This window comes from Mus musculus, chromosome 14, assembly GCF_000001635.26.
Source record: "Mus musculus strain C57BL/6J chromosome 14, GRCm38.p6 C57BL/6J".
NCBI lineage: Eukaryota > Metazoa > Chordata > Mammalia > Rodentia > Muridae > Mus > Mus musculus.
Genome location: NC_000080.6, coordinates 59,074,953 through 59,080,428, shown reverse-complemented (window position 1 = coordinate 59,080,428; position 5,476 = coordinate 59,074,953).

The following is a 5,476-nucleotide window of genomic DNA, read 5'->3' as shown; positions in this document are numbered from 1 at the left end:
ACAACTGGAGTCCATATTGGCTCCACAAAGGGTCACAGCTGCTTGAACCACACAGAGACTTTTGTAACCAATTTGTCAACTCACAGCCCAGGTCCACCTCAGGGTTTGTGCTATGGTCAGTTCTGCTAGGGGTTCTTGTGATCTTCATGGTAGTCTTGACTGAATTCAGAATTAGGAGACATTGCTATAGATGTGTCTGTGAGAGCGTCTTCAGAGAGGGTTAACTGGGGAGGGAAGACACCTTGGCTATGAGATGGTCCCACCTGCCCTATCCTGAACAAAAGGGAGAGAAGGAGAAGGCCTGACGTAGGATGGCCTTCCTTCTTAGTGCTTCCTATCTTGCCCAGATGTGGATAAGCAGTATCACATTCCTGCAGGGAAGGCAACAGTTCTTGGCTGTGGGGGTAGGGGTGTGAGGCCACCACTTTAATTATCTGCGTTAGAGCAGCTAAGACATTTGTGGTCATGTGTTTATAAACGAAAATAAACTTTACAGGTGCTAAGGTTGTCCTTCAAAGTGAAATTTTGTTAGGAGTGCTTCATAATAAAACTGTCAAAATTTTCTGAAACTTTTGTAACTCATTGTTTAAGAGGCCATGTAGAAAGGAGGGAAGAAGACAACAAGTGAATCTTTGAACACATTACAGTCTTATAAACTATAAAGAATAGAAGTTAATGAAAAGGAGAGCTGATGGGTATTAACTCTGTCATCTAAGCTTGGGGACCTTGCTCCTGTCTTGGGCTGATTGGAATACTGGCTACTGACATGTAGGAGAGTGAGAGTGGGCCCGGGGCAGAACCCATCATTGTGGACAATAGATTACCAGGCTTGGTGGCACATGTCTTTAGTCTCAGCACTTGGGAGGCAGAGGCAGAGGCAGAGAGGCAGAGGCAGAGGCAGAGGCAGAGGCAGAGGCAGAGGCAGAGGCAGAGGCAGAGGCAGAGGCAGAGGCAGAGGCAGAGGCAGAGGCAGAGGCAGAGGCAGAGGCAGAGGCAGAGGCAGAGGCAGAGGCAGAGGCAGAGGCAGAGGCAGAGGCAGAGGCAGAGGCAGAGGCAGGTAGATAGATCTCTGTAAGATTGGGGCCAGCCTGGTCTACAGAGCCAGTTCCAGGCCAACCAGGGTTACATAGTCTGAAGAAGAAGGAGAGGGAGGGTGGAGGGAGGGAGAGGATAAAGAAACGCAGGAAAGGAAGGCGGAACCAGGGCAGAAGAAGAAATGTACATTAAAACAGTTCCGTGGAGTGCAGCATTTCACATTAAGGGGGAGAAATCTTAGACTTCGGCAAACATCAGCAGTATGTTGGGCAGTTTTAGCTGTCAGCATTGAGGCTGACATATTAGAGCACAGGAGGATATGACTGGTATATATCAGGTAGATATTATGGGTACTATTAAAAAATTTTCCAGGAAAACATCACTGATACCAAAGTTGAGAGACAGTGACCTAATCATGGCAAACGCGCTTGAAGAGCAAACAACTTCATCTGCCATGCAGATTCTCAGGCTGTACTGCTTTTATTTTAGTAGTTCCAGTGCTAAGGCTTACACTCATGGCCTGTGCATATTAAGCAGACGTTCTATCACTGAAGTAGAGCTCTGGTAAAGGCAGTTTGCTTAAGACTAGGATTTTACTGTTTTGATGTATGTTTCATTATTTTTTGTTTGTTTATGGGAACCTCTTTTACAACAAGATCAAATTTAAATAAAAACCAACAGACATGCAGCTCAGGTGACTTACCTGACCATCACTAATTAATCAGCTATATGTCCATTATCAGCCGATGCAAACACGTCCAAGCGTTCTGACTTTAACTTTGAATCTGGTAATCCTGCCCCATTGGGCCTTGGAGACCCTACCATATAACCATATAACCACAATGCAAGTGTCTGAAGTTAATCAGTGTGTCTGTGTCCAGTGTGGATATTTTTTAATTATTCTGTTGCTGTCAGCTCTCTGTATGACGAGAAGTGAAGACCTTGCTTACACAGCATTTACATGTGCTCGCATTTCTGCAAGCAGAACTCTGAGAAGCAGTTTCTAGATAAAACCCAGAGGGGACACCTAAACAGAAGCCTTGTCAGAATTCATAGCTACACCATCTCAGAAAGCAACAGTCAAGCCTGGGAAGATAGCTCAGTCAGTAACGTGCTTGCTGGACACACAGGGAGATGATTTCACTTCCAAGCAACCACAGAAAACCCAAGGTTTGTAGCATGAGCCTGCTGTGCCAGAGCTGTGGATGCAGAGCCAGGAGCACCCTGGAGTCTGCAGGTTCATCGAGAGACTTTCGTAAACAGTGCAGTGGAGAGTGAGGAGAAGGATGGAGAAGACACTGATGTTAAGCTCTGGCTTTCAACATGAACACTTCCCTTTACACCACATGTGGGGTGTGTGTGTGTGTGTGTGTGTGTGTGTGTGTGTGTGTGTGTGTGTAAGTGCATGTATGCATGTGCAAGCGGAAGAGTGTGCATGTATGTGTGTGTGTGCACTTGTATGTGCATGTACATGTGTGTGTGTACAAGTGCATGTGTGGATGTGCGAGAGTGTGCATGCATGCGTGTGTGTGTGTGTGTGTGTGTGTGTGTTTGAGTACACATAAACATGCAAACGCACACACATTACTACAGAAGAAGAAAAGGAAACATCAGTGACTCAGTCTTGCTCCATGGCCTTTTCCTCTGAATCATGGCAACCCTTCAGTTCTCAGAAATAAGATTTCCTGTTACTCATTGCTTTTCAGCTCTGATAATATGTCACACTGATCTAGGGTCCTGAAAAGCTGAACCCCACATAGTGTCCCCATTGGCTTGGACTGCAGTCATCTCTTTAAAGTTGCTCGACTTTCCCTAGCAGCCACAAACCTCATTTCAAACACCTCCATGAAAGCATGCCATAAGCTATACCAAGAAGAAATAATATCCAGGGAGGAACAGGAGCTGTTCAACACAACTCTGTAGTGCATATGTCGGTGGACATGTCACCTTGTTCGTTAGCATGTGTATTTTCTGAGATTTGGGTATTTCTATTTTATGTGTGAGAGGGGTTTGCCCACACTCATACATGTGTACCACCTGTGTGCCTGGTCCCTACAGAGGTCAGAAGAGGGTGCCGGATCCCTGGAGATGGTGGTTGTGAGCTCACGTGTGAGTGCTGAGAACTGTACCTGGGTCCTCTGCAAAATCAACAAGAGCTCTTAACCTCTGAGTCATCTCTCCAGCCCCCAGCATGTGCAATTCGTGTTTACCATGTCAGCTAAAATAAACTTAAATCGAAAAAGAATAAACCAATCAGTAGGTTAACTGGTTACACTGCTCACTTGGCCCTTCCTTTCAGGCTTCTGTGAGTTACAGCTTCAAACCTTTTCCTACTCCGGCTTTCAGCTCCACTGGAATTGAGATTGAGGACGCAAGATGGAAGTAGAGCTCTTCTCACAGGTAAATACAAAGAAAGTGTGCGCGTGTGCCGGGGGGAGAGGGCTGCAGTGGGGGCTCAAAAGAGAGAAGGGACCCATTTGCCACAGCATCTGGTCCCTAGGACCCCACCCCCTTGTGCGTGTGTGTGTGTGTGTGTGTGTGTGTGTGTGTGTACATGCTTGGTTCCAAAAGAACCATTCAAGCTTCCTCATATGCGAAAACAAAACACAAGAAGGAGGCAGGCACTAGTTTGCTCCTCTTGAGTCATTCTTTGACTATTGCCTCTAGGTCACTCCATACTCTGTGGAAGTCTTGGCAGGCATGTTAACAGGGGGAGATTTTTGCTACATTAAGTAAGAGTAAAGATATTCTCTGTTCACTCACTGTCTAGACATGGGAAACATCTGGGAAAGGCACCAGAATTTTCACATAAATTCCATTCCACGTGTCTCTGAGGCCCGCTCAGGAAGTGGCTCAACTGCTGGTCTTTGATAAAAGTCTGTGGACTCCCAATGCTCCCTCCGTGTGCTCCCCAGCCTGTGTTCTCGTTCCCACCCAATAAACGCGAGAGAGGCACCAGCTGGTCTTGAACTCAGCGTCCGCATAAAAATGTCCCCCCTAATGGTGAGCAGAGCTAAGCGTCTGCTGCGCGCGCGCGCGTGCGTGCGTGCGTGCGTGCGTGTGTGTGTGTGTGTGTGTGTGTGTGTGCGTTAGCATCCTGGGCTGAGTTTTGACCAATGCTCTGTTAAGTGGGAAAGCCTGTTCTCCATTTCTGAATGTTGCTTTGGTTCTCTTCTCTGGTAAAAGATGCCTGGAGCCCTGGGCTTGCTGCTCCTTCTCTCAGCTGTTAGAAGTTACAGCCGCAGTGATGCAAGCTTGCCTCCCTTGTCCTCAGAGAGTTCTCAGATCACTCAAACTCTCCAAGCAATTACTCTGTCAATTAGTCTTCCTGACAGCGTGGTGTGCTGCATGCATTATAAGACTGCCTTAAAAAATGCCAATCTCCACGTAGCCAGATACCCTGGTGAGGACAGTTACTGTGCTGCATGTGAGTTTGCAAGCTCCCCGTGTGTAAGCGGGATGGCTTCTGATCCCAGTGTTCTTCTTTGGCGTGGCTTGTTACCTCTTCCTTTTGAAATGTCACGGCGATGTTGCAGTGAGCCTATGGCAAGGAAGGGATGGCTGACATTCTGCAGGTGTCACCTACGCTGTGTGGTAGTGTCTAAAGACTTTTTTTGCTTGTAAAGTTGACAAGGCAGGGCTATACTTAAAAGGCACATTTAATACTTCTCCACGTTACTTATGCACGACTGACGACTCCAACTTGGGATGCTGTGCCAAACACCCCAAGCCTTTCTACCCCTGCTGCGGGCTGTGGCACCCAGGAGGGGTTCCTCCAGGAGAGAATGAAAATGAATGGCCCAGCAGGAAGTCCTGGGGGAGGAGCTGCAACCCCCCAAAAGACCAAGAATGGAGTAACTGCTGAGGGAGCTCTCTCCAAAAGGGATTTAAGATCTCACTGAAAATATTTGAAGAATAATCTATGTAATTTATATCCATCCTCCCTAACAATAAAGGGAGTCAATTACTTCCACGTTAACCAAGATGAAGAGGAGGAGGGTTAGGAAACACTGATCTGGAATATTTTTGCATGGATTCATTAATAACACTTAGAAACAGCAACAACAAAATACCCCCAACATCACATTCCTGTTTTTAATACAGTCCTTCCAATTGAGGAAAATGATAATTTCAATTCATCCTCCCAGGAAACTCTGAGTGGTTGGTTAGCTAGACATGGATCTTGTAGCAATCAATTCAAGGGCAGGTAAGGATTATCAAACTGTGTTACACAGAGGTGGCAGAAGACTGATCAATGAGAACCAAGCCACCCTTAAGAGAGAAAAGCAGACCTTTGAGCAGCAGAGTGTGACTGCAGGTCATTGTCATGTGCTGCATTTCTAAAGGCCAGAGAAAAAGATTTTTGAATGATTTTTTTAACCATAAATACATGTTTTAAGAATTAAATGTATTTACCTGATTAAACATTATACAAGGTTTT